This window comes from Phoxinus phoxinus, assembly GCF_949152265.1.
Source record: "Phoxinus phoxinus genome assembly, chromosome: 6".
In the NCBI taxonomy this organism is placed as follows: Eukaryota; Metazoa; Chordata; class Actinopteri; order Cypriniformes; family Leuciscidae; genus Phoxinus; species Phoxinus phoxinus.
This window is the reverse complement of record NC_136881.1, coordinates 29,236,108-29,250,536: the sequence shown is the minus strand read 5'-3', so window position 1 is coordinate 29,250,536 and position 14,429 is coordinate 29,236,108. Positions and strand designations below refer to the sequence as shown.

The window sequence follows — 14,429 nt, the reverse complement described above, 5'->3', positions numbered from 1 at the left end:
CAACCACGTTGTAACAGTGTAATAAGAATATTAACCCTAACCCTACCCTAAAAAAAAAACTGGAAGATATTATATGCTTAATTTAACATTTCTACATTTTACAAATAGTATTTATGGTAACCATAATTATGTTTTTATTAAATTGCCAAAATAAAAAGCAATTATCATCATGTTTAATTAACTTTTCCTCACACAGTGAAAAAAAATAATATTTAAACTATACAACAAAATGTATGAAAAGTTTGAAAACCCCTACTGTAGGTTGTTCAAGGTTGCCAAGCAACATTGGAACCTGCCACATTATTATAAAATTCAACAGATGTGTGGTCACAGACTGTCACAGGTGTGCAAGTGCATACATTTATTTTACAATGGCTTCAGACGCACCTAGTCAGATTCAGAGGTTGAATTTTCTGCAAAAATAACACTATTGTGATATATAATATCAGCATATGTATGATTTTTGTCAAACAGAACACCCCTAATGATGATGCGTTTTTATCCCTGCGGTTCAGGTGTGTGTCGCTGATCATGAATCAAAGAGCTCGACGGAGGATGTTCTGACCACCCCCGCACTATACTGGGATACAGTGTGCTCTGTTCAAGTAAAAATATGATGTGCTGAGAGAACTAGGAGAGTAAGAAAGGTTTGCTGAGAGGCTGAAAGAAGAAGACAGGTGTGGTATGGATTGCTTAAGGCAAAACATAGATACATGAGTGCAAATCTGTTGGGAATCACAACACATCTAGCTTCAAGCTTTTGTCTGAGGTCTGCACCCGTGTACGGTTTCCACCCTAAAAGTCATCCATGCGAACAAAAAAACTCAAGATGGGCTGTAACACCCCCACCCCACACACACACACACACACACACACACACAAAAAGGATTGATCTATTCTTTGACCAAAACAAAGCAAGTACCTGAATCCTAGAGGCGGTGAGAGAGCACAGACAGCTTTCAGATTGGATTCTCATAGCGTACTCGAGGGAGGGCTTGGGTACATTTCCATAGTCTGGGTGAACACGTTCCATTGGGTCCTATCTACTCTGCAGCTGCTGGCTTCAAAGAGCACAACAACAAAATCAAAAAAACAATGGAGGGAGAGGAAAGAGGGACTGTTGAGCCTGTTAAAATTCAATTTCCAGCTTCCTCTGCAACTGATGGCGCATGGTACTGTTCATTCCCATGATAATCAGTCTGCCAGACACACAATCCTTGTCGGAAAGGTGCTTTTCTGTACTCAATTAGCTTTTGCCCCTATAAGTAAACACAACTTGTTGTGCCATTATGCCTAAGGAACATACACTTTCATAGAGGGGTGACAGAATGTTAGCCCAAAGAACACAAAGGCACACTGTGGTATACAGGAGTTGTCTGATCAAAAGCTTCTCAATTTGGAAGGAAACATTCCACATTCCTATAAATAATACAGCATTGGAACTGTTCAGAGCACATCTATATAGAGGTTAACCCAAGCATAAAAAAACTGAGGTGGCAGGCAGTCTGACAAATAAACTACATGATAAGACTCTTGCACGTTAACATAGTTTGTGCTGAGGTTAATAGTTGGTCCATATGGGTGTTGCTATACAAACAGTACAGTAGGTTAACATGTTTCATTTCCGATTTCATATATTGGGCACAAGTGTATTGCTGCATTGGCCAAAAATATATTTTTGTCTTGTTTTCCCAATTAAAAATCTTAACACAAGAGCTGCATAAAATATTAAGAACCGTTTTCAGAGAGTATACGTGACATATCCTGTTATTTTGAGTTTACTCAAAAGACACAGTGGGCCAAAAAAAAGACAGATTTGAGTATTTTTCTTTTTATCTTTAGTTTTGATAAAGTGTCATCTTATATACTGACATCTTAATTATTTAATGTTTAAAAAAAATATTCTCAATAACAAGGGTGTATGACAGCCAAATTAAAATGATTTCAATTCAGCAATGGTTTGGAATAGAAAGAAAGCTGGAAGAGATTTTTTATTGCATAAATTATAATAAAAATGTTGATGAAAATTGCTTTTATATATCTAACCAAATTTAGTGTATGCTTACAGCAAGAAAATAAACTGGCAGTGGGTTAAGAAAAACAAACAAACAGATAATATATATTTACAGAACTGTATTGAGAAAATCTTATTTTATGAGAAAAACATATTTTGGCAAATTTGGCAAATTGATCTTGTTTGGAGAACGTATATATTTACTGGAAAGCAAGACAAAAGCACTGATTAATAAAATTGGGTTTTGCAGTTTGGAATCATAACTAAGATTTCTCAAGTAAAATAAAAACGTTCACATCTTCATTTTAATCCCAGAAATTAGAGTTAAGACCTGAAGCCACATGATACAACAGCAGACATCAAATTTTATTTAATAGTCTCTGGCTGTTTCTTGCCTGGCTAGCAGAAGTTGAATTAAATAAAGAGAGAGTAAATGAAGTGTAGGAGGAGACGACCATGTGTGCTGATCTGACACGCTCAGCATTTTCAGCAATTGCTCACCTTATCTCCATTTAATATCAAGGGAGAAAGGCACATCATGTATTTGGATATATAGCATGCTAACAGACGCGGACACACAAGCTCAAACAGACAAAAAGCTGAGGGGCGACAACTTTATGGCTGTTCTCGGAGACGGCTCCCCAATACGTCTCAATTTCGCTGCCATATGTTTGCAACACAGGTGCCATTCCAGAACGTGAATGGACATTTGTCACGCAGCAGGCCCTGTTAGCCTCATCACGCCTGTCACTCTCCAGGGACTCTGCATACAGACCCTTTACATGCTCAGCAACACTGACTTAAGCCCGCACTCTGACCTCCAGGCCTGACCCCTCTCAAAAGCCCATCCACGCTCAGACGTCAGCCTGCTCTGGTCTCCTCTGGTGAAGGGAAGTGTAACCCAGCCCGTGTCCCTCTCCTCTGGCTAGGAGAATGTAGTAGTTGGAGAGAAGGCCAGGTCATGTCAGTCACTGGCGATGGATGGGACAGATGCAGGTTTTATGGCACCGAAACACGATCACTGATGGATGACCCTGACTGCTGTAACTCATGGGACGTGGCCTGTCATGCTCGTGTGCAGCAAAAAGATTTTAAGAGCCATTTGATTAGGATTTCACAGGCAGACCTGAAATTACAGCCAGTGTCGTTTATCTCTTAATGGGGGCTGAGTGATAGCTAGTAAAAAAAATAATAATAATGAAAGTGCTGCTTATCTGTACCAGCACATCTCGGGCCTGAGCTTGTATTTCAGTGATGGTTCATCAGCAGACATCTGACCTGCAGTGTGTGTGTGTGTGTGTGTGTGTGCGGGAGACAGTGTGTGCAATGAAACGGAAACACTAATGCCCTGACACCTAGAGTGTCAGTGCTTATATTCGCACTGTCAAACTCTAGATTACCTCACATGTCCTTCACCCACACCTGTCAGAAAGCTGGGAGCATTCGGAGAGGCCTGTCATATCGAACATCAACCCCCCTTCTTGTCTTTTCTCAATGCTCATTTTGTAAACCTTTCCTCCTGAAAGAGGCTTTACAAAAGGAAGGACTGAGTCGCTCAATGGGGAGTGTCCATCAGCGTCCATCAATGTCTCTTTGCTGCGTTAGCTCACAATGGCGGAGTCGGGCGAAGGGGGTGAGATATAGTCAGACAGGAATTGCGTGTTGTGGGAAGGAAGAGAAGTGAATGGCTAAATGGTGCCTAATAGAGCTGTGTCCTGTGAGAGGCAGAAAGCCAAAGGAGGACTGAGCTTTTGAGACAGGCTGTCGGTGGTATATCCACAGTGGGACATTCATAAGGGTAATGAGACCATTTATTTACGTGACATACCTTGTGTGGCTGAAATGGGTGCGAGGAAGAGAGAGGTTTGGTTATTTCAGCTACGACGGAGGACGGTAAACAGAGGAAAGGACAAGGTGGTGTTCCCAGGAGTCTGTGATTAAGGAGAGTGGTATCGTCTCTGATATCTAGAGCACATCTGGGCCAAGGCTAAACTCTGTAGATGTAGCTGGCCACCAGCTCTACTGCCCTAAATTACAAAACACACACTCGGTTTAAAGGAGTAGTTCAGCCAAACATGAAAATCTGGCCATTATTTACCCATTCCCCATTGGCCATCATGTCATTCCAAACCTGTTTATTTCATTCTTCAGTGGAGCACAAAGGATTTTACAAAATAAAGTGCTGTTTATGGTTTTCCATGTAATTAAAACAAGATCCATACGATTTATGCACTACAGTACATTCCAACTCTTCTGAAGTCATACAATAGCTTTGTGTGATAAAGACCAAAATACATTGTTAAAAGTTATTTTCTATAATATGATAATATTAATATTCAGTGGATTGTGACTAGATTAAATGAATCATTCAGACCAGTTTTGAGAACTAAATAATTTGATTAATTAAAAAGATTTAAAAAAAAAAGTTCATCATGATTCCGACATCACTTCTTCCATGACTTAAAGAAGCAGTAAGTGAACACTGTTGATATTTGAAATCAACCCAACCAAATCAATCCCTTCATTGCTCCGCTCCCAAAATGCACAAACACACAATGCAAGAGTGTCTCTTTATCATAGATAAAAAATAAAAGCAAAGATGACGAACAAATGACAAGGAAGAGAAAAAACAATTAACATACACAAGAGTATACAAGCAAGAGTTTGTTGTTGGTCGCCAGCAGCGCACCAGCTCCAGACAAACAATGACACTCAAAACTGTCCTGTAACAATAGCTGACATTACTACAACAGCATAATCTTGGTTCTGTGAAACTTAGCAAAACCAATGTTACTCACGTATAGATCAGAAACAATGCGACACGTCCAATTTTAGGCCTTCCCGCTTATGTCTCTCCAGCACTGGGAGGCTATCTAATAGCCTATCTAATAGCGCTTTAGTGGGTCCTAAAGCTCATGCCTGATCAAAAACCTTATTTTCCCAGTGATATTATTTTTCTCTTTTGTAATGTCTCTCAGACATCTCTCTTTCTACAGTCTTTATTCAAATCTCTCTCTTGCTCACTCTCTCTCCTCACCCATCATGATTGGACACGCCCCTTACTGCTGATTGGCTACAAGTGTGTTGTGGCTCTTGGTCTTATCCACTTTCAACAGCATTTATCAGAAATCGCTTACTGCACCTTTATATTTAGGTCTGTTCTTCTCATATATAGTGTGGTTTCAGAAGACTTGGAATACAGCACACACGTCAAATGGACCATGGGTTTGTAAACACAGAAGTGTGAGTAAATTATGATAGCTTTTTAGTGAACTATCCCTTTACCAAACATGTCATAAAATAGAGAGTGATTTTGAAGGTTTGTCGCTCCTGGACATGCAGAGTTGTGCATTTTCATGGACTGGTGATTGAGAAATTTGAAGAAATGAAGACTGAGACATCCTGTCAGATGTGTTTTGAGTCCTTCACACTCATTCCCTCTGGAGGAAGTCTGATGTGAGAACATCACTTTTTTTAAATGAAGAAATGAGAAGTTCAGTGTTACTTTATTTTATTGCAGCATGTCTGGCATTATGATAAGTGGGATTACTCGCTTTCCTAACTGAAAGGCCTGTAAAATGTCAGCTATCTGTCGTCAATATGTGTCAAGATGCTAAATTGACATTTCAAAAGCGCACCAGTCGTTGAAAGCTAAAGCTGTCATTCGGGGGGCTTGACAGGAATGGAAGGAAAGGTTATTTGTCAACAATGTGGCAGCCTGTCATGTTTCACCTTGCAGAACTTCTCTCTATTTCATTGGCGGGGGGATTAATGCAGACCGCAGTGGGGAGTGGGCGGCCATGCAAAAGGCTGAGTGACATATCAAACTCTCAACTTCCCCACAGATAAATACATTATACAAAGATGATTCGCATCACTGAAATATAATGCAGCCAGCCAGACAGATAATGCCAAGGCTTCCATCATGTGCGCAGATCACAGACGTCACATCTAACAATGTCACAACAGGATGGACGACAGAACTGGTGGACAAAGTGGACGTTTCTTAAAAAATAATGACTAACAGAAGCATCATGCCCCCTCAGAAGTTAAAAAAATTGGATATTTAAATTGTGCTCTTGTTAAAAATTAATTTAATTGCTTTAAATAGAAAATTTACCTACCAACACCAAACCATTTTGAAACTATGATTTATTTTTTAAACAGAACTGAAGAATTATGACCTAAACTAAGTTGTTTAAAGGGATAGTTCACTTTAAAATTAAAATTCTGTCATCATTTACTCACCCTCAAGTTGTTTCAAACCTGTATTAATTTTTTTCTTCTGCTGAACACAAAGAAAGATATTTTGAAGAATGTCAGTAACCACACAGTAGTCTGTACCCATTGACTTCCATAGTAGGAAAAAAAAATACTATGGAAGTCAATGGGTACAGACTACTGTTCGGTTATTGACATTCTTCAAAATATCTTTCTTTATGTTCAGCAGAAGAAATAAATTAATACAGGTTTGAAACAACTTGAGGGTGAGTAAATGATGACAGAATTTTAATTTGAAAGTGAACTATCCCTTTAAATAATATAAAACCTAAAATAAATCATGTTTCATCATGCCTAGCACTCCAAGTCAGCAAGGAATATGGTCCCCCTAAACAAAGGATTCATCTAAGAACCAATAAGTGCATCCGTTTAATGCAACAAAAGAAAACAACTTGATCGGTAAAGGTACATTCTGCCCTGGGTTGAACAGAACTCTTTGAGAAGCACATTTATGTCTGAAGAGCAAGATTGCTTGTGCTGAGAGTAATAAACAATAAACAGAGAGCAGGATTCACACAAAAATCTTTCTAGTGAAAGCAACTGTTAACATAAAACAGCATTATTTGATTAGCTAAAAGCCAAAGCTACAGCAAATAATTGACACTAGACTATCATTGTATGACTAGAGGCTAAAATCAGTGTTTTCCTCTATAAAGGAAAGATCGAGCCTTTGTCACTGTATGCAGGCCTTGTCTCTTTGTATTGGATCTGGACCGGATACCACATACCCTCTGATCAATGACCCAGACAGAATTGAAAATGCCTCTTTTGTGAAGCGTCTATGGCTGACAGGTGTGTGTGTGTGTATGTGTGAGCCCGGGTGAGCGGGGTAGGGGGAGGGATTCCGATATGGGTGCATTGAATAGAAGACATCCATTCTTCAGAAAAGGAGGTGGGGAAAAAAGGAAAAGGTGGGTGATTCAAGGTCTCTCCTGCTGTCTTTTCCTATATTGCCACTACCAGTGCGGGCTTCTGGCCTCTAACAGCCAATTTAGCATCAACCCCCAACAGAGAACAGCCATTACTAAAGAGTAATGAACAGAGGCAGAAAGGACAGCTCACCACTCGACTCACTCTGCAAAATTTCGACCAGTCTGTGGCACTGTGGGAGATATGTGGGCTCCCACCATCAAAGAACAGCAGACGGTGGCTTTGAACGGTTATTAATGGCGGCATGTCTGAGGTAAAGTAGAGGCCCCTCGTTTTGGGCGGCACTGCTGAAATTGTAGGTCAAGCAAATGGAAAAGAGAAAGCTGAGTTCCCTGTTCCTGCTCGCCAAGGATCAGCGCTCGTCAAACATTCGGACAGTGTGCTATTTATAAAAGATAAATATCAGCAGGTTGTGACATTTATCTGCCTGGCTGTCTATGATTTTCTGGGGGACAAAGTGGTTTTTAAATATTGACAAACTCAAGGGCAAATCATTACTGGAGATCAATCGAACCTCTAGCCTGCATGACACACTCTGGCGAGAAAACGGGGGAAAAAAGAATATTTCAAGAAAAAATGAACGGAAAGCGAGGGAGAGGGAAACAAAGAAAAGTAATTACACCATTCAGAAGGTTGTAAATTTCTCAAGCTGTCAAAGCGTGTGTTGGTAGTGAAAGGCAATTTAAGATGTACCAACAAAGTGGAGGGAGTCTGACATTAATCCTCAGCCTCAGAGCTGAATTGCAGGTTCATAATTTGGCGTAATTCAGAGTAATTGCTGTGGGGTTTAGAGGGATATTATTTTTTTCCACTTTGATGAGTCCCCTGATATTACCACTTGGAGGTGAATTAAAGTGCAAGGTTGTATTTCCGAGGCAATAACGCATGAGTTGCAATGCTATATGGTATTGTATGCAACATCAAATTGAATGCAGAGCTGTGATAAACAGCTTCCAATTTAAGATGAGAAAACCAGAGGAAACGCATTTGAAAAGTGTTGTCCTTTCAACAACCTCAGGCCTGTTGCCTTCTTTGTGCCAAAAACGGGTTGGAAAATGTTCATGGAATATTTTTCCTGTAGTATCCATCGTTTCTGCGCTAATTCAACAGGTTTTGCTTGGCTAACCGTGACCAGCAGGAAGCTCATGAATATCCGCGATGAGCACGCTCAAGGTTAGGGGTTTGCTCAGGCAGGGTGATCATTTACAAGCTGATGGGCAGGCTAATCGCTAGCTGTGCCAGGTGCCGGACAACCCATTACCTTGTTTGACATCGACAGCTCTCAGGAAGAATGAGCATTATTTAAAAAGCTGATGACGAAACGTTTTGGGTGGTAATGTATTTTTAATGAGCAGGTGAGAATGAATGTTTGCTGCAGCAGAGGGGTGCCAAGCAACACACACACACACACACACACACACACACACACACACACACACACACACACACACACACACACACACACACACACACACACACACACACACACACACACACACACACACACACACACACACACACACACACACAAATGAGGTGAGCAGAGTTGAGTGTTACTGAACTGTAACTGACATACAGTTGTGCTCCCAATTACATCTAACCCGAGTGGAAGCTCTTCCTACCAGCCCAGTGAAGTAAATGTTACACAAAGAGAGACAGACAGATAGACAGACAGACGTATTACTGGTGTCAAAATGACTCCATGCAACCTCGGTGCAACCACACACAGACCTCCAGCAAGACAATACACAAGGATCCTTTCACAATGAAGTACAATATTAATCTTTCAAACTTCAATCCATTATAAATAACCCAATGTGGAATCCCACGAGTTGCATCATTTGAGTGAGTGATGGAAGAAACTAGCACAAAGAATGCATACAAGATGTGCTTTGCAGTAGCTTTTCAAACTCTATATATTTGGACACACTTAACATTTGTAGGCCTATCTGATTCTTCATATGCATTATACATTTATAATCATAGTAAAGTAAACAAAATAAACTTTTATGTAGAAGTTACTCATGTACAATACCGCTCAAAAGTTTGGAATAATTAAGAAATGAATAAATAAATTACTTTTTTGACAGAAAGGACTCGTATATATTCAATATATACTCATAAATATACTCATATATGTATCAATAATACATACATACATACATGTATATATATATATATATATATATATATATATATATATACACACAAAATATTTATTTTGCTTCAAATATATGCTGTATATAGAATATTATATTCATCAATATTTTTCCACAAAAATATGAAGCAGCCAAAACTGTTTTCAACATTGATAAAATAACCATACTAATCAAATCAGCATTTAAGAATGCTTTGACACTGAAGACTGGAGTAATGGTTGTCCAAATTATTCCAAACTTTTGACTCGCAATGTGTGTGAAAAAAAATGGCTAATACAGACATATATGTATTTTCTTTCTTTTTTTTTGGTGCAAATAGGCTTCTACATGACATACATAGTCTTATATTTGTCTGAAACATTACTTTTTTTGTATTTAACTTTTTTTTATCAAAATTAAATAAGATCTAGCTGCAATTTAGAAGAAAACTTTTCCGTTTTCGCTCGTAATGTGTGAAGCCCTGTACAATGCAACGTCTTGGGAGCTTGGTCCTCCTAAACCAAACAGCTCTCAGAATCTATTTTCAGAGGTGTTATTCTAGCCCTTACCTAACCTCTCTCTGTTTGAGAGACCGATGCTTCTGATCTGCATCCAACCCTGATACATCAACTTTTACAGCCCCAATGGACCATTACTGCCCCCCATCTGGAGCTGGATCATAGTAAATGCTCTCATGTTCATTCTCTAGCAGGCACTGATGTGGTCGCCTAATTTAAACTGTGGCCCATACACCAGTTTCTCTCCCTGTTCACTGAGAAAACAAGGAGGAAGTGAAGAGAATGGAAGTTTCGCAAGAAAGCGAAAAACAGTAGGAACTTAAGCAACACACGTGGCTGAGTGAGCAAGGCACAGGAGTCGGAGGCCTCCGTTGGCCCCGGTAAACGTTATTGGAGTTCCTGTGCTATAAAATTGCTGCTTTCATGCCCACTGCACCTGACAATAGCAATCGGTGCGTGAGAGAAGAGGAGCCCGACAGGACTGGTGACCCGAGGCTCAGTTTGAGAGAGTCCGCACCCCGGTGCACTGGCAGCTTCAGCAGGACCCCCGGCTGGCTAATTGACAACAAGAGTCCGTGTTGGATGGGTTACGCAGGCGGAGGGCAATCGCTCTCGACGGACATAGCTCTTGTTAGCTGTCTGTCTATCCATCCTTCTGATCCATATTCTGCATTTCGAGAGTGTGCTTATTATATGGACCCTTTTTCTCAATCTTCACTCTTATTTTTTCACAAAGAAAGGCAAAGCTCCCGCATAGAAGTCTAACATATGCAGATCAATAGATACTCACAGAGAGGAATGCTTGTATAGTTAACATATTTATGTGGGTTGTTTTATGCATATGAACATGCTTTTTACATTTGGTCTTTCCACTCATATCTATTATCAAAGTTGAAAATATTTGAGCTGCTTAATATTTTTGTGGAAACCCTGATCATTTTATTTTAAGGATTCTTTGATGAATAGAAAGTTCAAAAGAACAGCATTTATTTGATGTCTTAACTGTCACTTTTGATAATTTTTTTATTTTCTTGCTGAATAAAACTTATTTGATTTAATAAAAACTACTGATAAAAAGCAATCAATGATGCATGTTGTGACTATGGGTAAATAACCCCTTAAATCAAATAAATACATAATTAATTTTGTGATTCATATGCTTAAAATCTTAGTGTATTTATATGTGTAAATTAACAAATGATTAAATGCAATTTGATCGATCAAGATGCATGAAGTGATTACATACATGTAATCATTTAGCTGACACTTTTATCCAAAGCGATATACAAATGAGGAGAACAATAGAAGCAATCAAATCAAAAATATGTAAGTGCTGTGACAAGTGCCAGTTAGTTAAATAAATAAATAATTAAATAGATAGAATATAAATATAATAGAATAGTAAGTGTTAGTTTAACTGGGTCAAGTATTGACAAAAAATATGTATCTGTAGCCGTTTCTTGAAATAAATAGGGCAAAATAGCTGAGATTGAGTTGAAATAAATAAATAAATACCATTGCTCCAATTCAACCTCCCCTTCCTCTCCTCTGTCTCCTCCTTTCCTCTTCCTTCTGCCGTCTGAGTTCATGTCTTTAATATGGAGGGCTGCAGAGAGGAGCCGGTGCACTGACCTGCTGTCTACTCTCAGACTATTAAAACCTCTGAGGATGTGTACTGGAGCCTTTTTTTTTTCAACCTGTCCCTCTCTCTCTCTCTCTCTCTCTCTCTCTCTCTCTCTCTCTCTCTCTCTCTCTCTCTCACTCTCTCTCTACCCTCATTCCAGTTTGATCTGCTAAGTTGTCCGGGCACCCCTGCGTCTCCGCAACGATTAGCAACAGCACCTCCACTCATTACAAATATTGATGATCACTTTAAATGATGAGATGTCAGTGCTTGGAGTGCTTCCTCATCCCCACTTGACAGCCACACGCAAGTCGGCCTAAAAGACTTACTGGCGGTAAATGTGGGGTTTTCTAGTCAAGCCTGCATCAATGTGAATTCAGATGGTTATCGAGAAAGCCCCTCACTTCAGATAAAAGCTCCTCCATTATGACACTGATCCACTTTTTCTTCTTTTAACTGGAGCTGCTTTTGATTAGGGTTTGGATCACATGGTATGGATGAATAGAAGGTGAGTTTTCTTTAAAAGCAGCATACTGTAAACATCTGGACATGTGTGGTCCTGTTTGAGCTCAGAAGTAAAGTCTGTCAACCTTCCTGATGTCACTGTAAGGAGACATAAAGTCCTATATCCTATGAAGTGTTCTTAAAACAACATACTTTCCTTATGCGTTGCAGAATGGAGGAATTATGCAGAGGAGAGCCCTAAATTTAATTTGCCACGCTATTCCCCCGAATAAACAATGGTAAAGTAACTCCGTGCATTCCCCTCATAAAGCAAATCTAATCATCCTCATTATGGATAAATACTGGGCCAAATGAAATGTTTCTGTTTAAGGCAGGCTTTTAGAGGTAAAAATACATTGACACCAATGTCAACAACACGGAGTGAAGAAAGTGAATCTTGACAGGTCTGCTGGTGATATCGCAGGTTGATTTAAATGAATGGCAGCTTAAGCATAAGATACAAGTTTTGGATTGTGTGGAGCACAACTGTAAAACCATTCATTTATACGTTTCAAATGTGCTTATAAGTTTGTAACATTTTAAAGCCAATGTCTCACTAGCCGACATAAAACGAATCGATTTTAGTTGGGGTTTTGCTGAAACTGCTTCTGTCACTCAATGATTAAGAATGGAAAAGTGGTGACAGACAAAATAAAATTATGTGACATGTCTCTTCAATTCACTGCCACATAAAGACGAAATAGCAGAACTACAGCACAAACATATTTATATATATATATATATATATATATATATATATATATATATATATATATATATATATATATATATATGTATATAAACTTAAGGCCATATTTACTAAACAGGGCAAATTAGCATTAGAGCGTAATTCCAAAAAAAAATTACAAATGCTGTTGGGAATGTAAAGTACTGCGTATGATCTACTGACGTTGTGCAAATGAAAGAACAGAGACATCCGGATTATCTCCATAATGACCAACGCAATCTACCAAGAGCTGGGTGCTGCTTTTTTTAAATAGTTAAATACTGGTGCAAATACCAGTAAATTTAAGAGTGCAAACTTTGGTAAATCATCTTGCATGATTCATTCAAATACTATTCTCCCATAGATTTTGCGTCTGAAAAGTGAAACTCTTACAAATGTATATGCGACAAAGTCAGCCACAAACATAACTGTGTCCATGCCTTTTCAGCGCTACTTTTTCACTGCGTGACTTTAGTAAATCCTGACACTATTTTTATAATGACAAAAGAGGGTTTGTGCTGGCGCAAGCTGTTAGTAAATCTGGCCCTTAGAATTCGAATGAAATTAATGGTTTTGTGAGGATTTTTTTGTGTGGATCAGATCAGAGCAGGATAGTGTCACATTAAATGTTCATTAAGAAGAAGCTTATTGGTCACAACCAAGGCCACATCTGACTGCCTTTGATACTTTTTAAACTTTGCTAGATGTTTTCAGAGGGTCGGCAGGGAGTTTGGTTGCTGGGGCTGTTAACACTCGCCCGCTGAGAGACGCGGCGGCGCTTACAGACTCCCTCTGATTCTCCAATGACTATGTAAATGAAGCGTACGCATGAAAAATCGGCTAGTGGGACGCTGGCTTAAGATGATGTTGATGACAGCTGGAGCTCCTAAGGCTCTCAAACAAAGACACAGAGGTCATGGTGCATGAGGACAAGAACACACCAGCAGAGTGTTTGTTTGTGTTAGTGCCTGAAAAGACACAAGATGAAAACAATAACAGGAGGAGGCTCAAAGCATAGCTGCTGGAGAGATGAGAACAGAACACATAAAACAGAATTCACTCCGAGTTAAAGCACACACATTCTATTCGCGGCTTATTTTTTAAAGGGATAGTTCACCCAGGAATTAACATTTTATCATAATATAACTTTAAAAACCCACATGACTTTCTAGTGCAATGTCCAAGCTGTGATTTTGCCTACAGCTGTCAAGACGTTTACAGCAAGATTTTCAGCGATAGCTTCTCTATATATTATATGAAGCTTGTTTCCGCCACAGAATAAAACATTTTAAAAGATAATTGCGACTTTTTATCTCACAATTGCGAATTTACATCTCGCAATTCTGACTTTATATATCAGAATTGTGAGATATAAAGTCTGAATTGCGTGTTATAAAGTCGGAATTGCGATTGTCCAATTATGGAAAAAAATACTTTTTACTTGACTTTTCACAATTCTGACTTTAGAACTCCCAATTGTGTGTTAAAAAGTCAGAATTGCAAGTTTATTTCTCACAATTACGAGTTTATATCTCACAATTCTGACTTTATAACACAATTCTGACTTTATATCTCGCAATTCTGACTTTATTATTCACAATTGCGACTTTATATCACGCAATTCTGAATTGCGGGATGTAAACATGCAATTGTGAAAGAAAAAAAGTCAGAATTGTGAGATAAATTGAGAATT

General features: G+C 38.9%; 1 protein-coding gene across 1 annotated transcript in view; it reads right to left on the bottom strand.

The window, feature by feature from the left end:
* tenm3 (teneurin transmembrane protein 3) overlaps nucleotides 1-14,429 on the bottom strand; it is a 274,509-nt gene that overhangs the window by 100,190 nt on the left and 159,890 nt on the right. The gene's annotated exons all lie outside the window — the stretch shown is intronic.